General features: G+C 41.8%; 1 long non-coding RNA gene across 1 annotated transcript; it reads right to left on the minus strand.

The window, feature by feature from the left end:
* Positions 1-825: 825 nt before the first annotated feature.
* On the minus strand, positions 826-12539 carry LOC129658668 (uncharacterized). Its single transcript, XR_008717499.1, has 4 exons — positions 12494-12539; positions 6510-6569; positions 6156-6385; positions 826-2156 (listed from the first exon to the last, which is right to left on the minus strand). It is a non-coding gene; the product is annotated as an uncharacterized LOC129658668 (long non-coding RNA).
* Between the last annotated feature and the right edge of the window lie 320 nt (positions 12540-12859).

The raw sequence follows: 12859 nt of genomic DNA on the forward strand, positions 1-12859 counted from the left end.
AGATGAATGAATCCAGGGAACTCCCTGGCAGTCCAGTGGTTAGGACTCTGTGCTTTCCCTGCTGAGGCCCAGGTTCAATCCCTAGTTGGGGAACTAAGATCCCACAAGCTGCACAGCATGGCCCCAAAAAAGGAAAAGTAAAAAGATGAATGAACCAAAAGGCATTTCCCCCCAAATCACAAAGCAATAGTCAGAGTGATTTCATTAGTTCTCAAGAGGCCTAACACTGAGCACAGGCCAGGCATCAGATATGGTTGTATTTATTCACTCAGCAGTCATTTATTAAGTTTCAATTATGTGCTGCTTTCCTAGTGACTCAGTGGTAAAGAATTCACCTGCAAGGGAGGAGACATAGGAGATGTGGGTTTGATCCCTGAGTGAGAAGATCCCCTGGATGAAGAAATGGCAACCCACTCCAGTATTCCTGCCTGGAAAATCCCATGCATAGAGGAGTATAACAGGCTACAATCCATAGCGTTGCAAAGAGTCAGACATAACTATGTGCTAAGCCCTACAGACAACAGCGAACTAAAACAAAAGTCCCTGCCCTCTCTCTAGTCGGGGAAGACAGGCAATAAAATAAATAAGGAGATTACACTGTATACTAGAAGGATATAAGTTGCAAAGAAGAAAAATAGAGCAAAGAAGAGGGAGAGAGAGTCCTGGGGTCAGGTTAGAATGTTAAGTAAGTTGACTAATTGTACAGCAAGTCCCCTACATATGAACAAGTTCTTTTCTGAGGGTGCGTTGGTAAAAACATCTTCATAAGTCCGACAAAATTAGTCTAGGTACCCAATGAACACAATCAGCTATTTAGTACTGTAATAGGTTTATAATATTGATACTTTTCACACAAATAATACCTAAAAAACCAACACAAAACATAAAGAAGGCATTTTTAACCTTCTAGTACAGGACCTTGAAAAGTACAGCAGTACAGGACAGCTGGCATACAGGGACTGGCATCGAGTGACCAGGCAAGACGAGTTACTGGAGGAGGGAGAGGAGGTGGGAGATGGTAGAGCTGAAGGGTCATCAGCAGCAACAGGAGAGGGAGGGCAAGCTGCGGTTTCACTCACGCTTGACATTGATGGAATGAATGTTCGCATCTTCGGAAGTTCACAAGTTGAATGTTCGTACATGGGGGACCTACAGTATTGGCTTGCTAGGGCTGCCAAAACAAAGCCCCACAGACTGGGTGGCTTAGACAATAGAAATGTATTATCTCACTCACAGTCCTGGAGACTAGAATCCAAATAAGAGAGACAGATTCTCTGTAAGTGCTTTGCATTTAGAATAATGTAGGATGGCTTTAATTTAATAAAAACAAGAACTGAAAAATGATACCATAAAGTAACAGGATGAGATGAAAAGGGAGGTTGCAGAGCTAAGGAAATAAGCTGAAAACTGAAATACTATGATTTTATATATATAATAAATAAATTAGAAAAGAAAATAATAAAATAATCACAGTTGAAAATCAAATTAACATCTTGGAAGAGAGACTTGAGATAACAGAGGTACAGGGAAAAGACACAGAGACTGAAGCAATTAGAAAGAACGTGATAGAAGCCAAAGATGTTCTAACTTAAGGACATTTGATACGCCTTGTGTACAGATCTCAACAAAAGGAACTTAAAATTATTCAGAGATATAACATAGCAAAATATCTGACTTGAATCAAAACTTAAATATAAAGATTGAAAAGATCATGTATATATGTTAGGAAAACTTGTTTTAGTAAAACCAACATTGACATGTCCTATTTAAGATTCTGAACATCAGATTTAAAGGAAAAAAAATTGTTCAAATAATTCCCTGGTGGTCCTGGTAGATCAGTGGACACCACACTCTCGCTGCCCAGGGCCTGTGTTCCAGCATCAGGGTCTTTTCCAATAAGTCAGTTCTTCGCAACAGGTGGCCAAAGTATTGGAGCTTCAGCCTTAGCATCAATCCCTCCAGTGAATATTCAGGATTGATTTCCTTTAGGATTGACTGGTTTGATTTCCTTGAAGTCCAAGGGATTCTCAAGAGTGTTCTTTAACACCACAGTTCAAAAGCATCAATTCTTCAGCGCTCAGACTTCTTTATGGTCCAACTCTCACATCCGTACATGACTACTGGTTTTTCCAGCAGTCATAAAACCATGGTTTTTCCTATGGAGAAGACACAGAGTTGATCTAAAAACATCTGAGAGGAAAAAGTGTAACCTAAGAATGTCACATTCAGTCAAACCGACCTGGAAGCAACAGGCAAACACTCTCAAACAAGAAATAATTCAGAGACTATAGTCACTTCTTTTAAAAAAATTAAAAAGTATTGATGATGAAATCGAGCCAAGAGATGAGTCAAAATAAAGAATTCCAGAATAGGGGCATCACACAGAGATGGTAGGTACTTAATCCTCTTAAATAGAAAAATAGGATGTAAGGAAAAACAGTACAAACAAAAACTGGGAGTGAGGAAAGGGGAGAAGGAAGGCAATGAAGCAGCATTAATCACTTCATCTCTTACATTTGGAGCAAATCAAGTCTATGTAAAACTGAAATGTGATTTCAAAAACTAGTGGGCTCAAGCCTCTGATGGTTACCATAATTCATAATTTTTTAGACTTCAAAGATTATTTTAGGAATTAACATCTCTTGTGGTGAAGAAACATTTCATTTTAGCAAATTTTTGTTTCACCTTCTTTAAAAAAAAATCAAATAGACTTTAGATTTAGACTACTATATATGGTAGAATGCATTAGCTTCTAATTCTTCAGCTCTCCCTGCACCCAAGCCCTTTCTTTGTAACTTCAGAGCTCTTCTTACTAGAGGCAGGATATTTTTACGTGCCACACTGATGTCTGGGTTGGCTATGTTTCAGCCGAGTTTCAATGAGAGAAGCATGATTACCTGGGATGAGTGGCAGTGGGGAGAGGCATGGTGGTGAATTTTTTCATGTGCCAGATAATAAATATATTTTAGGCTTTGGGAGCCATATGGTCTTTGTCACACCTACACAACTTAGTCATAAAGCGGCCATAGATAATATGTAAATGAACAGGTGCATCTGTGTTCCAATTAAACTTTATTTACAAAAACAGATGGCGGGTTGGATTTGACCCATGACCTGTAGTTTGCCAACTGCTGGGTTAATGTGTAAAGGATTTACAATGTACTCAAACCCTACATTTGGAGAAGTAAAAGTCCAGAAGGGAAGCTGGAAGATCACAGATAAGTTACCCATCAATCTGAAACCCAAGCACTTTCAACCGCCAAAGGGAACTGCAAAGGGAAAGCTCATGGAGACGTCATGGGACGTTGTAGTTCTAAGAGGTGCCCTGGGATCTTCAGCTTTCCAGCTCTCTTCCTCCTTACCCACATTGTGAGGTAGCCATTCCATAATCCCATCAAGCCAGCTCCCCCCAGATAATGGGGAACACGCGAAGACCAAGGAATTCCATGCTGCTGCTGCTGCTAAGTCGCGTCAGTCGTGTCCGACTCTGTGCGACCCCATAGACAGCAGCCCAGCAGGCTCCTCTGTCCATGGGATTCTCCAGGCAAGAACACTGGAGTGGGTTGCCATTTCCTCCTCCAATGCATGAAAGTGAAAAGTCAAAGTGAAGTCGCTCAGTCGTGTCCGAATTCCATGAGTATGAGCCAACTGTCTCTCTTCATTTGCAGTAAAAACAGTTTCTGGTCAGAACTGACGCTACGTGGAATACCTTGGTGGTGGATAAGGCGCTCTGTAAGTGCATGGATGGGAGTTTTGGCAGAAGTATTGTGGGCAGGAAAGGTATATCTATAACCTGAGTCAGAGTTCTACTAAGAAAAAACTCCGTCCCTTCCTTGGTGGAAGTGGCCCAGTGTAACTGCTCTGAAACTCTTGACTATTGTGAATAACGCAGCAGTAAACTTGTGTGTGCCAGTATCTCTTTGAGATCCTGTTTTCAATTATTTTGGACATATATCTGAAAGTGGCACTTCTGGATTGTATGGTAATTCTAGTTTCAATTTTTCGAGGCAGCCCTGTTCTGTCTTCCCTGGTTCCTGTCCCGTTTCACACCCTACTATCAGTGCGCTAGGTCTCCAATTTCTCCACACTCTTGTCAGCACTTGGGTTTGTTGTTGTTTTTAATTTGATTGGTTGGCTGGCTCGTTTGGATTGTGGCCATCCTAATGTTTTGAGGTGAATCTCATTGGGGTTTGATTCGCATTCCCCTAATGATTAATGATGTTGCGCATCTTTTTATGTGCTTGTTGGCTATTTGCATGTCTTCTTTGGAGAAATGTCTGTTCAAGTCCTTCACCCATTTGTTAACCAGGTTATCTGGGTGTTTTGGCGGTGAGTTGTTAAGAGTTCTTTATTCTGGATACTAACCCCTTATTAGATATATAGTTGGCAAATATTCTTTCTCATTCTGTAGGTTGCCTTTTTCCCTCTGTTGATTGTTCCCTTTGGACTTGAAGTTTTTGTAATTAAACCCAGCATTTTAAGGGAAAACTAAGAAACTCTCATAGATCAAAGGGGACCAAAGAGACAGGACAGCGAAATAGTATTCCCTTTTTTTCCTCTTTGGCTACCCTGGGTCTTTGTTGCGTTGTGCTCACTTTCTCTAGGTGTGGTGAGCGGGGGCTACTCTTCACTGTGGTGTGTGGGCTTCTCATGAACGTGGCTTCTCTGTTGCAGAGCACAGGCTCCAGGGCACGCAGGCTTCAGTAGGTGCGGCTCTCGGAGGCAGCTGCCTGCCACACGTGAACTCTTCCAGATCAGGGATCAAACCCGTACCCCTCGCATTGGCAGGCGGACTCCCCTCCACCAAGCCATTAGGGAAGTCCTACACTATTTATTCATTTATTTATGTATTTATTTCGGCTGTGCTGCACCACATGTGGGATTCTAGTTTCCTAAGGATTGAATCGGTGCCCCCTGCACTGGAAGCACAGCGTCTTAAACCAGTGGACTGCCAGGGAAATCTTATGCTCTATCTCGATTGGGTTCTAGAACAGGAAAAAGACATTAGTGGAAAAACTGGTAAAATTCTAATTAAAATCTACGTTGAATTAACCTACCATGGTTATATAAGATGTTAACACTAGGGGAATCTGGATGAAGGTACATGAGGACTCTCTGTACTATCTGTAAATGTTCTGTAAATCTAAAATTACCCTCCTCCAAAATATGTGTATATTTATATAAAACTGTGAGTCATCAAAGAGATATCACGTTGCCAACAAAGGTCTGTATAGTCAAAGCTATGGTTTTTCCAGTAATTGTGTATGGATGTGAGAGCTGGACCATAAAGAAGGCTGAGCGCTGAAGAACTGATGCTTTTGAACTGTGGTGTTGGTGAAGACTCTTGAGAGTTCCTTGGACAATCAAGACAGTCAATCCTAAAGGAGATCAACCCTGAATATTCATTGGGAGTGAAATAGAACAGGACCTTATGGTCCTCTCCCATCCCTACTATGTCCTCTGCCTGCCTTCTGTCTGTGGAAAATTTTACTCAAAGGATAAGTTTAATTAGCGGAGAAGGCAATGGCACCCCACTCCAGTACTCTTGCCTGGAAAATCCCATGGACGGAGGGGCCTCGTAGGCTGCAGTCCATGGGGTTGCTAAGAGTCAGACATGACTGAGTGACTTCACTTTCACTTTTCACTTTCATGCATTGGAGAAGGAAATGGCAACCCACTCCAGTGTTCTTGCCTGGAGAATCCCAGGGACGGGGGAGCCTGGTGGGCTGCCCTCTATGGGATCGCACAGAGTCGGACATGACTGAAGTGACTTAGCAGCAAGTTTAATTAGAGAAGTGGGAAATGTGGAAACAAAGGAAAACATTCAAAGGAGACTAAATAATAATAATGTGGTCATTAAGCATAGTCAAGGACCTTGAGTTCTTTCTCAAGGGCTATAGATAATATTCTGAGCCATAGCCTGGGAGCTGTCTTATAGATACCAAAACACCAGGTGGGGAAGTTAACTGCACAGTGACCAGACTGTACCCGGAACACGAGCTGCCACAATTCTGAGAATTGACCACAAAAAAAATAGGAACAAATGGGCCTTGGAACAGAAGGTTAACTGTACCTAAAACAATCAAGATGATGTCTGTCTCACCTCCTGCCGGCTGCTGGCATCTGAAATAAAGCAAACTTTCCTTTCTACCAACCTGGACTATTTATTGGTGTTTGAGAGGCAAGCAGCTGGACTCCACACATCTTTCAGTAACAGAAGGATTGATGCTGAAGCTCCAGTACTTCAGCCACTTGATGCGAAGAGCCGACTCACTGGAAAAGACTCTTAGGCTGGGAAAGACGGACATCAAAAGGAGAAAGAGGCGGCAGAGGACGAGATGGTTAGATGGCATCACCGACACAATGGACATGAATTGGGCAAACTCTGGAAGAGAGTGCAGAACAGAGGAACCTGGTGTGCTTCAGTCCATGGGGTTGCAAAGAGTCAGACATGACTTAGCAACTGAACAACAAGAAATCATCTAAAATGAAATGGGACAGGCACTTACCATTAAGGCTGATGAGAGAATTAAATGGGCTGGTTTCAGTATTCATGCAGGGCACATTAGCTAAAAGGTCAACAAACGCAGGTTATTATCATAGTTGTTACTCGCCTCCAAATTCTCTTCTGCCTCTTGGGTTCCGCGACTACCGCTACTTGGTAGCAGTGTACATACAGACTGCTTCTATCCGGGGAAAATTAAGTCGCAACACAGTTCCACTTGCTGGTGTCCTACTAAACATGACATAGAGCAGTTCTGTCTCACCCACTCCATTTCCTTCTTTTAAGACCACAAAAAAGACTGCCAAACTAACACATGAGGTATCTGAGAATGTGAAAAACTCTTTGAAAAATATTTTAGAAGATTCTACTCATCCTTTTCATCTTCTCCAGCCATGATCCCTCTCCCCCAGCCCTCTCTTTCCCTTCCTCCCTCCCTCCCCTTTTTCCTCCCTCACTCCCTTTCTTTATTTCTCTTATTTTCAAACACCTTAGAGCTGAAGGGCAATGTCTTCTTTTCCCAAAGAAAAGTTCTCTAAACCTGCAGTTTCCAGTCTTTTGAATGTCACAGATCAAGTTAACTTTTAAAAAAGGAAGGGGCTGGGGCAGCAGGGGTGTGGAGGGGATGAGGGATGATTTACAGTTGTCAATTGGTTATTTAACATGTAAGGAATTTTTTGGTTTTAAATCAATATTACTATCACCAACATTTCATTAAAATGCCATCAAAGAAAAGGGCCATATAATATTCAAAAAGTAAGAGGGGCGGAATCTCAAAATAAAGTGTCCTTCCAAAAAATCATAGTTGCCAGCTTACTCTGTTATGTCAAAAAACTTTTGAGTAACAGAATATCCTAAAAAGGGTCAAGCACAAGGAAATTTCAACATAAAATGTTATCTTAAGATATTACAGTGCATTTTCACTTTTAGACTGTGAACAATGCATACAAGTGAAAGAGGACAGAATGTGTACACGCTGTGCAGCCTAAAGAGTAATAATAGAATACACAGCTGTGGACTTCCCTGGTGGTCCAGTGGCTAAGACTCTGCGTGGCCAATGGAGGGGGCATGGGTTTGATCCCTGGTGATAACCCCAACACTAGCAGAAACTACAGAATATTACTAATACTTTGGAAGGCCCTGAGTGGCCCCTCCTTCCTTTCCTGTTCCCAGAGAATACTGCCTCCTTAGTATTTAGTAGTTATCTCCTGTCTTTTCTTTATATTTTACTACGTACATCTTTATCCCTGAACAAGGCATTGACTAGCTTCACCTGGCTTTACTGCTTCTATGAAAGGAATCATACTGTGTGTGACTTGCTTTCTGTCCCTCAAAATCATGTTTGTTTGTTTGTTTTTTAATGGTTGCTGCACACATGCTGTCTCCAGTTGCCGCGAGCAGGGGCTACTCTCCAGTTGCAGCGCTCAGGCTTCTCATTGCAGTGGTTTCTTTTGCTGTGGAACGTGGGCTCTAGACATGTACGCTCAGCAGTTGCAGCTCTCGAGCTTAGTTGCTCCATGGCATGTGGAACCTTCCTGGACCAGGGATCGAACCCGTGTACCCTGCATTGTCAGACAGATTCTTTACCAATGAGCCACAGGGAAGCCCCAGCCCCAATCATGATTTTTCTTGCTATAAGTTTGGCATTTATGGATCTATATCCTGCAGAGTTTTACAGAGGAACTGGGATGTCCAGTTCACTCACACGGCACTCCTAGCTAACAATCCGGTTTTTCATGTGTGTGTGTGGATGGAGAGGGAGCGAGGCCCCCAGTACCCTCAGTGCGCTCTTTGGGGGTAAGCCAATGGCTTCTATGGTCCAGACAGGCCAAGATCCCTAATGTGAGCTGCAGAGGTTGGAAACCAGCTGATCTCTTTTCTTGAATGGCTCAACTCTAGGCTCTGATCACCACCCAGCAGTCAGAAAAGCCTCCGCAAAGGTGCTGAGAGCAGGCAGATATCACAGTCCAGCCAACTTTGGGCTGGTCTTGGAAACCACACTCTGGGTGTTAATAACCTTCTAGGTTAACATCTCTGCACACTGACTCCTTCACCGCAGGTCAGGAGGGTCCCGGGACACTTTCCTCCGGATCTCTCTAAGGACAGATCCTGAAGATGCCAATCTCTAGCAGTGCAGACTCTCATGTCCTACCCAAGACCAAAAGAGTAAGAATTTTATATTTTAATAAGATTCCCAGGTGACCTGTATGTACTTTCAAGTTTAAGAAGCACTGGTCATTGTGTGTGTGTGTATGTGTGTATGTGTGTGTGTGTACGTGTGCGTTTTAACAAATATTTTTATTGAAGTACAACACATATGAAAAATGGCTAAGTCTGGTAAAAGAATCTGAAAAAGAACAGATCTATGTACATGTATAACTGAATCCCTTTGCAGTACACCTGAAACAAACACAAAATTGTAAATCAATTATACTCAACGTAAAATAAAATCTTTTTAAAACTAGGTGAGGGAGATTAATACAGACTGAAATTGAAGAAAGTGGAGAAAACCACTATACCATTCAGGTATGACCTAAATCAAATCCCTTATGACTATACAGTGGAAGTGAGAAATAGATTTAAGGGACTAGATCTGATAGATAGAGTGCCTGATGAACTATGAATGGAGGTTCGTGACACTGTACAGGAGACAGGGATCAAGACCATCCCCAAGAAAAAGAAATGCAAAAAAGCAAAATGGCTGTCTGAGGAGGCCTTACAAATAGCTGTGAAAAGAAGGGAAGCAAAAAGCAAAGGAGAAAAGGAAAGATATATCCATTTGAATGCAGAGTTCCAAAGAATAGCAAGGAGAGATAAGAAAGCCTTCCTCAGTGACCAATGCAAAGAAATAGAGGAAAACAATAGAATGGGAAAGACTAGAGATCTCTTCAAGAAAATTAAACATACCAAGGGAACATTTCATGCAAAGATGGGCTCAATAAAGGACAGAAATGGTAGGGACCTAACAGAAGCAGAAGATATTAAGAAGAGGTGGCAAGAATACAAAGAAGAACTATACAAAAAGATCTTCATGACCCAGATAATCATGATGGTGTGATCACTGACCTAGGACCAGACATCCTAGAATGTGAAGTCAAGTGGGCCTTAGAAATCATCACTATGAACAAAGCTAGTGGAGGTGATGGAATTCCAGTTGAGCTATTTCAAATTCTAAAAGATGATGCTGTGAAAGTGCTGCACTCAATATGCCAGCAAATTTGGAAAACTCAGCAGTGGCCACAGCACTGGAAAAGGTCAGTTTTCATTCCAATCCCAAAGAAAGGCAATGCCAAAGAATGCTCAAACTACTGCACAATTGCACTCATCTCACACGCTAGTAAAGTAATGCTCAAAATTCTCCAAGCCATGCTTCAGCAATACGTGAACTGTGAACTTCCAGATGTTCAAGCTGGTTTTAGAAAAGGCAGAGGAACCAGAGATCAAATTGCCAACATCTGCTGGATCATCGAAAAAGCAAGAGAATTCCAGAAAAACATCTATTTCTGTTTTATTGATTATGCCAAAGCCTTTGACTGTGTGGATCACAACAAACTGTGGAAAATTCTGAAAGAAATGGGAATACCAGACCACCTGACCTGCCTCTTGAGAAACTGTATGCAGGTCAGGAAGCAACAGTTAGAACTGGACATGGAACAGACTGGTTCCAAATAGGAAAAGCAGTAAGTCAAGGCTGTATATTGTCACCCTGCTTATTTAACTTATATGCAGAGTACATTATGAGAAACGCTGGGCTGGAGGAAGCACAAACTGGAATCAAGGTTGCAGGGAGAAATATCAAGAACCTCAGATATGCAGATGACACCACCGGCAGAAAGTGAAGAACTAAAGAGCCTCTTGATGAAAGTGAAAGAGGAAAGTGAAAAGTTGGCTTAAAGCTCAACATTCAGAAAACAAAGATCATGGCAAGCAGTCCCATCATTTCATGACAAATAGATGGGGAAACAGTGGCTGACTTTATTTTGGGGGGCTCCAAAATCATTGCAGATGGTGATTGCAGCCATGAAATTAAAAGACACTTACTCCTTGGAAGGAAAGTTATGACCAACCTAGACAGCATATTAAAAAGCAGAGCCATTACTTTGTCAACAAATGTCCATCTAGTCAAGGCTATGGTTTTTCCAGTGGTCATGTATGGATGTGAGAGTTGGACTATAAAGAAAGCTGAGCACCAAAGAATTGATGCTTTTGAAGTGTAGTGTTGAAGAAGACTCTTGAGAGTCCCTTGGACTGCAAGGATATCCAACCAGTCCATTCTGAAGGAGATCAGCCCTGGGATTTCTTTGGAAGGAATGATGCTAAAGCTGAAACTCCAGTACTTTGGCTACCTCATGGGAAGAGTTGACTCATTTGAAAAGACCCTGATGCTGGGAAAGATTGAGGGCAGGAGGAGAAGGGGACAACAAAGGATGAGATGGTTGGATGGCATTACTGACTCAATGGACATGGGTTTGGGTGGATTCCGGGAGTTGGTGATGGACAAGGAGCCCTGGCGTGCTGTGGTTCATGGCATTGCAAAGAGTCGGACACGACTGAGTGACTGAACTGAACGGAGGGAGTTTAAGAGGTATAAATTTTCAACTGGAGTTGGGAGATTGGGGCTGACATATACACACTACTATATATAAAATAATAAGAACCTACTATCTAGAATAGGGAACTCTACTTAATACTCTGTAATGGCCTATATGAGAAAATAATCTGAAAAAATAGTGGATATATGTATAATTTATTCACTTTGCTGTACACTTAAAACTAAAACAACATTTTAAATCAACTATACTCCAATAAAAATGTTAAGAAAATAATAAACTTTCAGTTGCAGAATAAATGAGTTATGGGCATGAAACATACAGGATGGGGTATATAGTCAATAACTATGCAATCTTTGCACAGTGATTGATCATAACTAGATTTATCATGGTGCTCATTTTGACAGGTACAGAAATATTGAATGACTGTGTTGCAATGGCACCCCACTCCAGTACTCTTGCCTGGAAAATCCCATGGATGGAGGAGCCTGGAAGGCTGCAGTCCATGGGGCCGCTAAGAGTCAGGCACGACTGAGCGGCTTCATTTTCACTTTTCACTTGCATGCATTGGAGAAGGAAATGGCAAGCCACTCCAGTGTTCTTGCCTGGAGAATCCCAGGGACGGGGGAGCCTGGTGGGCGGCCATCTATGGGGTCGCACAGAGTCGGACATGACTGAAGCGACTCAGCAGCAGCAGCAGCAGCAGTGTTGTATAATAGAAACTAACATAGTGTTGGAGGTCAATTATACTTCAAATACAAATAAACAAACTCATAGGAAATGAGATCAGATTTGTAGTTACCAGTGGCAGGGGGATGAAGGCAGTCAAAAGGTACAAACTTTTAGTTATAAGCTAAGTAAGAATTAGGGATGGACTGTAACAACATGAAGAATCTAATTAGCACTGCTGTATGGTATATATGAAAGTTGTTAAGAGCGCAAATCCTAAGAGTTATCATCACCTGGAAAATTTTTTCTATTTCTTTAATTTTGTATCAATATGAGATGATGGATATTTACTAAACTTACTGTGAAATCATTTCATGATGTATGTCAGTCAAACCGCTAGGCTGTATACAAACTTATACTCGCTATATGTCAATTACATCTCGAGAAAACTGGAAGAAAAAAAGTACTAAGTCATAGGAGTATCATTTGATGAATTATATATCACAAAGAGTCTACAGGTATACCTGGCACCCAGATCCAGAAACACTGCCAAAACTCTAGAAGCCCTCTTTTCACATGGCCTCCATAACCAAAGTACCACTCACCAAAGAAAACCAGAATTCCAGTTACTAATAGCACAGGTTCATATGGTCCATGTTTGTTCTCCATATAAGTGGAATCATCTTTTGTGTCTGGCTTACTTTGCTCAACATTATGCTTGTAAGACTCTAAAACCTTCACTAGGAACCCCAGCTTTCCTTTCTGTACTTACTGTGTATTGGTGGCTGTCTAGTTTTCTGCATCTCTCATCTCCAGAGACCTGTAATAGTGTGAAACAAACCCTTTATTCAAATAAATACTTATTGAGCATCCAGACAATGCCAGGGATTGTGTTAGGGGATGAACCCCAAAGTGTGCTGCCAAACTGAGACTTCTGTTTCCACGAGGCATCTTGACCAAAGAGTGTTGGGGTGGGCGGAAGATTCACACTGGTATGTGACTGCAAATTTTGAAAGGAATTTATTACATGCCCTAAAAAACACCCCAAGTTGCAGCTTAGCACATGGCTATCAGCTAGCAGTAGGGCTTCTCATTTAGGTCTTTTGAACGGATCATAAAATCTAGGTCCCATACATTT

Source organism: Bubalus kerabau, chromosome 8, assembly GCF_029407905.1.
Source record: "Bubalus kerabau isolate K-KA32 ecotype Philippines breed swamp buffalo chromosome 8, PCC_UOA_SB_1v2, whole genome shotgun sequence".
NCBI lineage: Eukaryota > Metazoa > Chordata > Mammalia > Artiodactyla > Bovidae > Bubalus > Bubalus kerabau.